This window comes from Schistocerca americana, chromosome 6 (assembly GCF_021461395.2).
Source record: "Schistocerca americana isolate TAMUIC-IGC-003095 chromosome 6, iqSchAmer2.1, whole genome shotgun sequence".
Taxonomy (NCBI): domain Eukaryota; kingdom Metazoa; phylum Arthropoda; class Insecta; order Orthoptera; family Acrididae; genus Schistocerca; species Schistocerca americana.
Window position 1 is genome coordinate 524,773,645 of NC_060124.1, and position 14,030 is coordinate 524,787,674.

General features: G+C 41.1%; 1 protein-coding gene across 1 annotated transcript in view; it reads left to right on the forward strand.

Moving 5' to 3' along the window:
* LOC124620264 (hornerin-like) overlaps positions 1–14,030 on the forward strand; it is a 163,724-nt gene that overhangs the window by 1,494 nt on the left and 148,200 nt on the right. The gene's annotated exons all lie outside the window — the stretch shown is intronic.

A 14,030-nucleotide genomic window follows, 5' to 3' on the forward strand; every position in this document is an offset into this window, starting at 1 on the left:
CACGGAATAATGTATATAGAGTGGTAAAAATTGACACACATGCTTGGAATGACATGGGATTTTATTAGAACAAAAAAAAAAAAACCATATTGCTAGACGCGTGAAAGATTTCTTGCGCGCGTCGTTTGGTGGTGATCGTGTGCTCAGCCGCCACTTTCGTCATGTTTGGCCTCCCAGGTCCCCAGACCTCAGTCGGTGCGATTATTGGCTTGGGGGTTACACGAAGTCGCAAGTGTATAGTGATCGACCGACATCTGTAGGGATCCTGAAAGACAACATACGACGCCAATGCCTCACTACAACTCCGGACATGCTTTACAGTGTTGTTCACAACATTATTTCTCGAATACAGCTATTGCTGAGGAATGATGGACATATTGAGCATTTCCTGTAAAGAACATCATCTTTGCTTTGTCTAACTTTGTTATGCTAATTGTTATTCTGATCAGGTGAAACGCCATCTGTCGGACATTTTTGAACGTTTGTATTTTTTGGTTTTAATAAAACCCCATGTCATTCCAAGCATGTGTGTCAATTTGTTCCTCTATCTACATTATTCCGTGATTTATTCAGTTTTCAAATTTATACTGACTTTTTGATCACCCGGTATTTCGAGGAATTAATCGCGCGTCATGTGAACTGCCATAACAAACGTATGTAACATCAAATCACAGTACCACCAGGGTGCTCGCAGCTCTTTAGCAGGTTCATGCTTGGCTACCATGTGGACCCAGCCTTTGCAGCGTCTGTCTCCTTCCGTGCTGCACATATATCCTCTTGCTATTCTTTCTCCTCCCTTGGGGAACATGTCTGGGATGTTCTTGGAAATGAGTTCTGCATATTCAGTCGCCAATATCAGAAATCTCTCTCCACCGTCTGTCGTTCCTTCTTTTCTTTCGTTCCCCTTGTTTTCTTTCGTTCCCCTTGTTTTCTTTCGTTCCCCTTGTTTTCTTTCGTTCCCCTTGTTTTCTTTCGTTCCCCTTGTTTTCGTTCGTTCCCCTTGTTTTCGTTCGTTCCCCTTGTTTTCGTTCGTTCCCCTTGTTTTCGTTCGTTCCCCTTGTTTTCGTTCGTTCCCCTTGTTTTCGTTCGTTCCCCTTGTTTTCGTTCGTTCCCCTTGTTTTCGTTCGTTCCCCTTGTTTTCGTTCGTTCCCCTTGTTTTCGTTCGTTCCCCTTGTTTTCGTTCGTTCCCCTTGTTTTCGTTCGTTCCCCTTGTTTTCGTTCGTTCCCCTTGTTTTCGTTCGTTCCCCTTGTTTTCGTTCGTTCCCCTTGTTTTCGTTCGTTCCCCTTGTTTTCGTTCGTTCCCCTTGTTTTCGTTCGTTCCCCTTGTTTTCGTTCGTTCCCCTTGTTTTCGTTCGTTCCCCTTGTTTTCGTTCGTTCCCCTTGTTTTCGTTCGTTCCCCTTGTTTTCGTTCGTTCCCCTTGTTTTCGTTCGTTCCCCTTGTTTTCGTTCGTTCCCCTTGTTTTCGTTCGTTCCCCTTGTTTTCGTTCGTTCCCCTTGTTTTCGTTCGTTCCCCTTGTTTTCGTTCGTTCCCCTTGTTTTCGTTCGTTCCCCTTGTTTTCGTTCGTTCCCCTTGTTTTCGTTCGTTCCCCTTGTTTTCGTTCGTTCCCCTTGTTTTCGTTCGTTCCCCTTGTTTTCGTTCGTTCCCCTTGTTTTCGTTCGTTCCCCTTGTTTTCGTTCGTTCCCCTTGTTTTCGTTCGTTCCCCTTGTTTTCGTTCGTTCCCCTTGTTTTCGTTCGTTCCCCTTGTTTTCGTTCGTTCCCCTTGCATGGGGGCTTAATTATTATTAAATTTGAAAATCATATTTATTTTTGGTAGCTGTATGTCCGATTACGAAGTGTCGTTAACGGTTGGCCCTGACTAGTTTTTGTACGCAATCTGACTGCATAGAACAACAACAACAACAACAACAAGGAATGAAATGAAAATTTTCGTTAACACAATTCATTAAGTCCCCAGCAACTATAAAACCTAAGAAACCAAAGCACAAGTATAACTGTTCTGTGTGTGGAAGTATGACTCAACGTACACATCTGGCACGGTTCTTCTACAATAAGACAAGAAATTTTAAATATCATTTATACTGAAGTAATTAAAAAAAATAGAAATAGTATAATTGCACAAGAAAACCAGAATTACACTCTAATACAAGAACACAAGCCAGATGCTTTGTTGACTGAACCTGTAATGATGCATTATTCAGGACATTGAAATAATGAGAAAAAAAAGAAAAGTAGTTTGTTACCTTGATTTATATTGATGGAAAGCACTCTAATCATTACAATATCTCCACACCGATTCGCTACTACCACATCTCAACAAGAACTGACTACTGCCACATCTTGACAAGCACTCTTCACTACGACATCTCAGCACAGACTACCACGAGTTCTCAACAAGCACTCCCTCCGCTACTTCTCAATAATCACTGCCAGTGGAGGCGGCGAAACAAAACTCTCTGGCGCTGTGGCTCAGTGTAGCCACCTTTCATATGCCCTTCCTCCACGGGCTAGAATTTGATGGTATTTTTGCCAGCATTGGTGGTGAAAATACCACCAAATTCGTCAAAAATATACAGACAAAAATAAGATAATATTAATACGTAAATATCACATAATTAGATAAAATTTTGGCTTTGCACTGACCTTTCCATAACCTAATATATAAAATACAGTAGGCAATACAAATTCTTTCATACATGTGGCTTTACATAATAGTTTACACAATACACAAAAAATCAGTTTATACAAATGTTCACATAAAATACTTTTAATTATTCAAAAAAAAAAAAACAAATAGTTGGTAGTTCCAGCAGCAGCGCCCAGCAATGGTCAACAGGTGCAAACACCAACAAGTGACATCATTTTAGTAAAAGCAGTTCCATCAATAGCACCCAGCAATGTTGAACAGGTGCAGAGACCAACAAGTGACATTATGTCAGTAGAAGCGGTCCATCATTGGCACCTAGTAATGTTGAACAGTTGCAGACACCAACAAGTGACATTTTTTTCAGTACAAGCAGTCCATCAGTGGCACCTAGTAATGTTGAGCAGGTGCAGACAGCAACAAGTGACATTATTTCAGTAGAAGCAGTCCATCAGTGACACCCAGTAATGTTGAGCAGGTACTCACAGCAACAAGTCACATTATTTCAGTAAAAAACAGTCCATCAGTGGCACCCAGTAATGTTGAGCAGGTGCAGACACCAACAAGTGACATTATTTCAGTAGAAGCAGTCCATCAGTTGCACCTAGCAATGATGAGCAGGTCCAGAGAGCAGTCCATAATATTCACTATCACTGATCACACTGTTCATCAGAGTTTATAAGCAGAAATTAAACATGTCCTAGTGGCACCAATCATGTAGAAAAAGTACAAGTAACAGTCCATAATATTCACTATCCTAATCACACAGTTCATCAGCAGAAATTAATCATTTCTAAGTGGCACCCATTATGTTGAAAAAGTGCAGGTAACAGTCCATAATATTCACCATCACTAATCGGACAGTTCAGGCATGAACAATAGTTTGAATGCACATACAAATGCTTTTACAAAATTATTCTCAATGCTCTTACACTAAACATACAAATTCTAATAAACACACAAATGATATCAGATAAGTGTCATATTAACTATTACAAATACTCAAATATCAGTAAACCTATAATATTTATGGGTGTCAGTGCAAGCCACTACAAACAAATAAAATAATATTTAGGCGATAGGTGGGTAGGATTACGAAAGGAAAACACACAAAACACACTCACTCATCTTTCATCCACATTAAGTACTACTGTGTAATTGAATAGTGTTAACTGTGTAAATGCAATTCTGTCAAAATTTGATGTTCATCATGTGTATCAAGTAGTAGTGGCAGCAATGTATAACAGTCAATAATAGTTAAGTCAACGTCATAGTCATCATGTCAAGACCAATGTTTGCCAAGCCAGATCAAAATGTACGGTTCCTGAACAACTGTCAGTGAGCCAAGATATGCAAATACTTCCTCTCTCCAAAAAAAAGTATATACTGCTTAGTGATTTAACAAAGTGTGTGTATAGACTATCTTCCTTCTACTTGAGTGTTCTAGTCTGCTATCTTCATCCTCCTTGTTCCATATAGACCGACAAAAAAAAAATGCACCTTACTTACTTTACCTCTTATCCACCAAAACTCCAATAATCATCAGCATCACATAATCTCAATACTTCAATAATACCTCTTATGTCGATACATATAAATCTTATCAATATCATTTACCTTACCTCTTGTCCACAAAAACTCCAATAATCAACAACTTCATATAATCTCAATACCTCAATAATACCTCTTCAATACGTCGACACACATAAACCTTATCGCCAATATCATTTCACTTCCATAACAACTCTTTCCTCTAGTCAGTCTCCTCGAACAAGTACAGATAAAATCCTAATGCAAACCTCATCATCCCATACAACTGTCAACACACAACCTCTGTGTAATCCATCTGACCCAAATCTTCTACTCATTATAAATTATAAGATGGATTTTGGTTACCTTGTCCATCATCAAATAAAAGAAATGCATACATGACCTCTAACAGACTTAGTTCGAATAACTCTCAGTAATTAAGTACGATTACGGAGTGTGAATGATCATAATATTTCACAGTGTGTACACCACTTCAAGAATTATGGCAAACAGAAGCAAACATGTGGAGTATTTCTTGTGTCAAGTGTCACTTCCTATTTCAATTGCTCACGAAAAATGCAGTGTAATACTGTCAATGGTCTAAACCTAGTTTTGGTATGTCATGTCGTTAGCTTCCTGCCTATTAGCATAAATTTATACAGCTTCCATAAAACCTCCAGCTCATGTGACTTCTATGAAGTTTCTTGTACTAATGTCGTTTATGTCGAATTATAGCAGTTCATTTTCCTATCTTAAAAATATAAGGCACTGAGCGTAAGCAAAACATGCAATAGCGAGTAAATATACCAGTAGAGAACAGAATGTCAACAAGTGGATGCAGCACAATTCTTACAACGAGGCTCTGCCAAGCGAACAATCTATAATTAATACAATAGTGTGACCTAAACTCTATGTTCGTACACAGTATATCAGCATTTCTATAAACCAAATTAAAGAGTAGTTATGACAACAAACAGAAATGTATAAATATGCAATCCATACGCATAGCAGCAAACATATATCTTACGTAATAAACAGGTCATTAGCATCATATCAGCATAAGCAAATAAATGTAACTTACATACATATCATAGTCAGCACAATTAATCAGGTGACAATTATAATTTAAATAAATAAGCACAGCTGGCACATAATAAAAAAAATATGACATCAGTGAAAAAGCAGTGCAGCCAAGCGATGCATAATATACACAAGTTACAACCCTGTTCATTAATAATCATTCTCAAAATCAGTTAACGTACGCAAGCACGTCGCTTCACAAGTAATTTCATAGAACATGAAATTTAGCATAAAGTATGAATCACGTAATTGCGAGCAGCAAATTACGTCTAAAGTACGTACCTAAGTGGAAATATGTTACCTGAAAAATAAACTCAATTAATAGTTACCTTTTTAGTTTATTAGTTTCTTCTTGGAAATTACATTCTTTCTGAAATTTTCTCGATAGCAAGTCCTCTTAACGTCGGAGACACACAGAATTTACCCGAAGTTCTTAAATATTTTATAGAACCGTATCCTGAAAAATACTGAACGTTGATAACATAATTCATTAAGTCACTATAGCTTTATACTGAATTTAGTCGGAGAAATTAGACTGTGTATTTGTTTACGGCTGTCAGTGCATTCGCACTGAGCGCTCGATCAGCTGTAGGCGCGTGACGTAGGAAGCAATTGTTTGCGGTAAACGACTGCCTTGTGCGGCGCGCAGACTTGACTGTTGCTTTGAGTATATGCCGCCGCCAAAACACAGCGCGGTATCCTTGTATTCTCTGCATTTTTACATGTAGCTGTTAGTTTCTCTAAAGTATGTCATTCCACAAAAATTTTTCAAAAGTATATCATTCCACAAAAATTTTAACGTTAGATATATGATGTATTCCCTTAGAGCGCCGAGATTTAAGAGTTTCTACTTCAACAGTGTTATCATGAATAGTTTTGCGAACTCTATATGGACCGTTATAAAGCAGAAAAAATTTGCGACACAAGCCCTTTCCTTTGTGAGACAAACGATGAGACTTAATTAACACCTTTTGACCAACTGACAAGATTTTTAAACGACCAGGACGCTTAGCTGAGTTCTCTCTTCTAGCAGCCGCAGATGCAATATTTTGTAGAGCCAGGTTGACAACTTCAGAATGCCGCAGTTTCTGTGTAGGCGGAAAAGGAACAATTTCAGAAATGCGATTTGTCGGTGCTTTATTTTTTAATATCAATATCGGCGGTAAAGAAGTTGAATCATTAGGGAGTTCATTCAGAATGTTTTGAAAAATATGAAGATATTGATCCCAAGTTCTGTGATTCTGATGACAATAAAGTCGACACAATTTATTGATTTCCTTCATCCATCTCTCTGAAGCGTTAGATTGAGGGTGAAAAAGTGAAATGAAAATTGGTTTAATTTTACGACGCCGTAGAGTACCAAGCCAAATTTTAGAACGAAACTGTGATCCATTATCTGATATAACCTTATCAACATGACCAACTTCTTTAAGAAAATGGTTAATGAAAGCATTAGATACTGAATGAGCTGTTGCTTTGCGTAACGGTGTAAAACACTCATATTTTGATGTCAACTCCACTGCTACGAAAATGTACGCAAAACCATTAGTAGAACGAACCACTGGACCGAACAAATCGACTGCAGCCATGTCCTTTAATTTCGCTGGAATGATAGGAAACAACGGTGCTCTGTGATAAATTGTTGGCGGCTTAGCCTTTTGACATAATTTGCATTTGGCCAGAACAGATCGAATACGTTTTTCCATATTACTGAAGTAGCAATTTTCCCGTAATTTATGAAAGCATTTTCTGGGACCAAAGTGTGCATAACTGAAATGCGTATACCAAATCAGCTTATTAACCCACTCATCAGGAATACAAACTAACCAAACAGAGTTGTCGACCGATTTTCGTTTAAAAAGAACTTTCCAGATAGTTCGCAAAAACGAGGTGTGGCCAAATCATCCAATCTAACAAAGCGTCTAAGAAAATTACAGACACCAAGGAAACTACGAACATCACGTTTTGTGGTAGGTACAGCATAGATACGAATAGCGTCTAATTTCTCTGGATCAGGAAGAATACCTTCTGTAGAAATAATGTGACCAAGAAATTTCACCTGTGAACGTCCAAATTCAGATTTTTCCAAGTTCACTGTAATGCCAACTCTTGCAAAGATACGTAATAATGAATCCAAAATTTTGTTGTGCTCACTCCAAGAACGTTTGGCAATAAGAATATCGTCAACATATGAAGTAATATTGTCACGAAGATAAACAGGTAAAATTTCGGTTAAGCTGCGAATGAATGCTGCAGAAAATATAGTAAGTCCAAACGGTAATTTCCGAAGTCACTTTTGGGTAAAATCGTCATATCCGGTTATTCTTTAACGATTCTCTAGATAGATTGATAGTAGAAGAGTTGTTTTTGACAGATGCAAAGAATAGTAAAAGAGTAGGCAGCGGTGCAGAAAACTAAAAGGGAAATAGCACCACTACAGCTCGGGGCCCTATGCACGCTACGGCACATATTCACTTAGTGTAGTGAATCCCCTGAGGACATTAATAGCCGCACATAATTTCCAGTTTGTGACTTAGTGGCAACTTTGGCGGAAGTGCGTACGCAAATTGACCTGACCATGAACATGGATGTATGTCGTTCTTAGAATTGCGAAAGATCTTAAATTTCCGAACAGTTAAGAAGTGTTTATAGTCAAAGTTTTCGCCTCGTGGCGACAAAGACCTACCGCGTCTGTCCCAATCCCAATGTTGATTATTGTCAAGTTCGCGCGCCTGGCGCTCTCTTGTTGCATCCCGTAAATGAAATAAATTATTTTCTTCAAACCCTTCTGCTTAACTAACACTTGTCAATTTATCTGAGATCTCCTCAATTCTTTCCGATGAGTCACTTAATTGTTCTTTCTGTTTATTTACGTCTTCCGTAAGTGTCGCGACTCTGGGTTTCAGTATTGACACATTTAGTAAACTGTTCATATTGTTGTGTTAGGTTATTTAATCTGTCATTTGGTACGGATTCCCCGATTCTCTCAAATATTTCTTCCTTATCGTGTGCACATTGTAAATTTAACTCTGAAAATTTCTGTACTATCACGCGATCTTTTTCTTCCTGTTCCCTGCCCTGTTCCTCTTGTCTGATTTCTGTTGAAATTAAGCTATTATTGTGAGCCTTCAAAATCGGTTGTACTTCTCTAATTTCTTTATTTGATTCGTCTTTCATGTATTTGAAACATGTCCCTGTTCGTGAGCCTAACTGTGTTTCCATTGTTCCCATATCAGTTTCTAATTCAGATCGTAACTGTGATCCCACTGCTTTCATCTCGGTTTTAATTGTTCCTATTTCTGTTTTTAATTCAGATTGTAACTGTGATTCCAGTGAGTCTAACTGTGTTTCCATTGTTTCCCTATATGTTTTTAATTCAGATCGTAACTGTGATCCCAAATTTAATATTGCACTCATCAGCTGCTCCATATTAACTTGTTCGAAATTCTTTTCGCCCCTAACATTTCCCGCAAAACCAGTTTCCTTCGTCATAGCTGTAAAGCTATCTGTGTTCGATACTATTCCAGAATCTTCTATCTTTAATCTCGTATTCTGTGAATTTTCTGATTGAGAAAAATTTTGAAATGGTTCCGGACTATTTTCCCGACTTATTACATTGTTTTCCACTTCATTATTCAACATACTGTTCTCCTGTGTTGGCGAGTTCGCCATGTCAACAATTTCGTCATTCTGACTATCCATCATTTTTGCCTTTTTCATCGATCGCGTAATCATTTACAAAACGTACAAAACTCGTCACTGTACGAAAATTACACACAATGACTCTTTATCTCCAACAATACCATTCACACGAAATGTTTCCTTCAAACACGATTAACGAACAATTGAAATCATTGCACTAAATTGGCAAACCCGTAGACAAGGCAATAAAAATTAAATTTTGAAAAATACCATTAGAAGAATGCCAATTACCAAATCTACACATGCAATATAGACTACAGTTACTAAACTACAAATTACTACAACAATACTACTGTCTACTATTTTTACAATCAGAAGATTTCCAAGGGACGATCCTTGCAGGGTCGCCACGTGCATGGGGGCTTAATTATTATTAAATTTGAAAATCATTTTTATTTTTGGTAGCTGTATGTCCGATTACGAAGTGTCGTTAACGGTTGGCCCTGACTAGTTTTTGTACGCAATCTGAGTGCATAGAACAACAACAAGGAATGAAATGAAAATTTTCGTTAACACAATTCATTAAGTCCCCAGCAACTATAAAACCTAAGAAACCAAAGCACAAGTATAACTGTTCTGTGTGTGGAAGTATGACTCAACGTACACATCTGGCACGGTTCTTCTACAATAAGACAAGAAATTTTAAATATCATTTATACTGAAGTAATTAAAAAAAATAGAAACAGTATAATTGCACAAGAAAACCAGAATTACACTCTAATACAAGAACACAAGCCAGATGCTTTGTTGACTGAACCTGTAATGACGCATTATTCAGGACATTGAAATAATGAGAAAAAAAAGAAAAGTAGTTTGTTACCTTAATTTATATTGATGAAAAGCACTCTAATCATTACAATATCTCCACACCGATTCGCTACTACCACATCTCAACAAGAACTGACTACTGCCACATCTCGACAAGCACTCTTCACTACGACATCTCAGCACAGACTACCACGAGTTCCCAACAAGCACTCCCTCCGCTACTTCTCAATAATCACTGCCAGTGGAGGCGGCTAAACAAAACTCTATGGCGCTGTGGCTCAGTGTAGCCACCTTTCACCCTTCTTTTCTTTCGTTCCCCTTCTTTTCTTTCGTTCCCCTTGTTTTCTTTCGTTCCCCTTGTTTTCTTTCGTTCCCCTTGTTTTCTTTCGTTCCCCTTGTTTTCTTTCGTTCCCCTTGTTTTCTTTTGTTCCCCTTGTTTTCTTTTGTTCCCCTTGTTTTCTTTCGTTCCCCTTGTTTTCTTTCGTTCCCCTTGTTTTCTTTCGTTCCCCTTGTTTTCTTTCGTTCCCCTTGTTTTCTTTCGTTCCCCTTGTTTTCTTTCGTTCCCCTTGTTTTCTTTCGTTCCCCTTGTTTTCTTTCGTTCCCCTTGTTTTCTTTCGTTCCCCTTGTTTTCTTTCGTTCCCCTTGTTTTCTTTCGTTCCCCTTGTTTTCTTTCGTTCCCCTTGCTTTCTTTCGTTCCCCTTGCTTTCTTTCGTTCCCCTTGCTTTCTTTCGTTCCCCTTGCTTTCTTTCGTTCCCCTTGCTTTCTTTCGTTCCCCTTGCTTTCTTTCGTTCCCCTTGCTTTCTTTCGTTCCCCTTGCTTTCTTTCGTTCCTCCGCTTCGGTGTTTGAGGTTCCCCTTTTTCTTGCTCCCTGTGCGCTGCTGATGGTTAGCCAAAGTGTCACGGGTGACAGGGTAACGTGAAATTTCCAGCTCGGGTTGGCAGGTGGGTTCGCACATACCTCCTGGTTTAGGCCTAGAGGGGGTGATTGCCTGAGTTTCTACCTTTCTAAATGGCAGATTGGTCCCTCTGTCAGGTCTTAGAGGTGTGACCTCAGGTGTCAACAATCAGCTAAGCTGGCTGCGCCCCTTTTTGAAGGGCCCCCAGTTAGGAGACGCGGATAGCAACAAACGGGATTTTCTGGCAATGAGCCAAGTAGCATCTTAACAGTCAACGCCGGCCGCGGTGGCCGAGCGGTTCTAGGGGCCTCAGTCCGGAACCGCGCGACTGCTACGGTCGCAGGTTCGAATCGTGCCTCGAGCATGGATTTGTGTGATGTCCTTATGTTAGTTAGGTTTAAGTAGTTCTAAGTTCTAGGGCACTGATGACCTTAGATGTTAAGTCCCATAGTGCTCAGAGCCATTTGAACCATTTTAACAGTCAATGTCTACCAAACGTAAAGGGAATCAAGCTAACGATACAAAGACTCTCCCAGCTGCACCACAGCTCCTCATGGTTTCACGTACTGAAGACAGTCAGTCCTTTGCTACGGTAAATCCGTTTATTAATTCAGAAAGGTGTTGACGCAGTTGCTGGCCCTGTGAAGCTCTGCTCTCATTTATGAAATGACATTTCGCTTTTGGAGACTGCTTCTGATTCTCGAGCGCAACTGCTTCGAGCTTCGCTCCTCCATGGCTATCCTGTTTGTGTTGATGCCCATCGAACCCTGAATTCTCCCCACGGTTTTATTCACACTAGGCTGCTCGATGGTCTGACTGAGGCAGATATCCTAACGTGCCTCACTGATCAGTGTCACTGCACTCCATATGGTGCTGAAAAAGTAGATTCCTACTTAGTGATTACTTGCACACTCTTTCTCACTATTGATATATTGGTTCTTTCTTCAAAGGTCAAAGCAGACTGAGGTTACCACAGTAAATTTCGAACCAGATGCGCTGCTACCAGTGTTGTCATTACAATCACACTCGACAGTCTTGTCGACACCCAGCCAAATGTGTAATCTGTGGTAGGCATGCTCACAAGAGCGATTACCTGCTTGCTCCTCCCCGCTGTATCAACTGTAATGGCGAGCATGCCACCTCCTCCCGCAATTGACCCACGTATCTCGATCAGCAGGCTGTCCAGGAGATAAGGGTGAAAGAAAAGAGCCTTACCCAATTATTACCAAGTTGTTGGCTAGTCGGAAACACTGCATTCTACCATCTGGCACCTACAGTACTGTTCTTGTTACATCTCGCTCCACAAAGGACATGGCCATGCAGACATGCGCCTTCAAATTGAGTGCTGTGGTTCTCAAATCGCCCAGTGTCATGGTAGCGTCCCTGTCTCCTCCTCCAGCTGGGCAACAGTCCACCAGACTTTCGCCTCACACAGCGAAGTGATCTGCTACGCAACTGGCAGGCCCGAAAGGACAGAAGCAATAGTCCTGCAAAGATTTCATGTCCCTCCAGCCACCAAACATTTTAGTCTTTCTCTGCCAACTGGAAAGGCTGCAGAAGTCAAACAAAAACGTTCTCCTCCTTTGGCGCCGACTCAGATCCTCTTAGTGCTACTACGTGATATCCTCACCTGGCCGACCTCCATGTCGCTGGTGCACACCACCAATCGTTTTTCTGCCCAGTACTCCGCAGAACAACAGAAGGCGAATGCTGACGCCTCTGTAGACCTGATGGAGCATGATAATCCTGCCTCTGTGCCCTGTAGCAGCGAATCTCTGAAGGCTCGCACTCGGCAGCAGCTGAGGTGACAGCCTTTCATTTCTGCCTTGTCATGACTCCTCTCAAACGGAACGTTCGCGGCCTTGTAACCAAACTATAGGACTTGCGGTTGTTCATAGAATCGCAGCTTCCTCTGTTACTCTGCCACCAGGACAAAGAACTGCGTCCTCAGGGCCATTTCTAGCTCTTTTCATTTCTTTCTGGTCTGCTTTGACCGCCCGCCCCCCCCCCCCCGCCCTCCCCCCCCCCCCCCCCCCCCCCGCCCCCGAGGGTGGCATTGCATCTCATGGGGAGTCATGCTGCTCATCTGGCTCAAAGCCGTTAGTATCCATTTTCCTTCATCACTTGACCTTTTCCCTGTCTACCATTTACATCCCTCAGTCATTCCATATCACTAGAGCAGATGTCCTCCAGCTTATTTGACAACTCCCTCATCCCTTCAATACGCACCATCCCCTTTGGGGCTCCCACACATCCTATCAGTGATGCGCCCTCTTTGCTGACCTCACTCACCTTAACCTCCTCTGCCTTAACACGCTAGCACCCACGTTTCTTTAAACTCCACTCACACAATTCCCATTTGGACCTACCCTTCAGCACCGCCCATCATTTCGAGCAGTCCAGTATCTGACACATACTCGAGCAACCATTTCCCTTGTGCTATCCGATTGCTGACTCCTGCCTGACCTATGTGCACACCCAAATGGCAGCTTTCTAATGCCAATGGGACGTTTTACTCTTCCTGGTGCCTTTCCACGAACATAATCTCCCCAGTTACGATGACCAGTAGAATATCTTACAAACGTTATCCTTTATACCACAGAATGTTCCATTCCTCGCACTTCTTTACTGCGCAGTGTTATGGTTCCTTGGTGGACTAAGGCGTGCAACGACGCCATTTGCGCACAGACATGGTCTCTGCGTTTTTAACTGTCATCCTACCATGGCAAACAGCATTCATTATGAATGGTTGCGTGCACAGTGTCGTCGCTTTCTTCAGGATAGCAAAAGGCTAGTTGGATTTCATTTAATACTACCTAAAACAATTCAATTTCCGTTTCCGTCATGGGGCCTAACCTCTGACGGCTCTCTGGGACCAAGAGCCATTCCCCAATTTCTGGCCCGATAGTTACACGATATCATAGTGGACGTTATTGGTATCACCTTTGGCCACCAGTTTGCGGAGATTTCGAGCTCCTCCCGCTGTAACCCTGCCTTCCTCCATTGGAAACGAGTGGAGAAGGCTTGGGTGATACCCTTCTCCTCTCACAATAGTGAGTGCTACACTGCCACCTTTACTATGAGTGAGATAGATCAGGCTTTAACTTCATCCTGATCCTTCGCACCAGGGCCAGACAATGTTAACATTCAGATGTTGCAGAACCTCTCTCTTTCAGGCAAGCACTTCGTCCTCCATATGTACAGCCACATATGAGCAGAGGGCACGTTTCCCAAACACTGGATGAAGCCACTGTAACACCCACACCTAAGCCCAGCAAGGACAAACACCTTCCTTTCAACAACTACCTCTTTTTCTCTCACCGGCTGTGTTCGCAATGTGATGGAATGTATGATTCATTCCCGCCTGGTATGGTGGCACGAGTCACGCAATTTTATGACCATTGCACAGTTT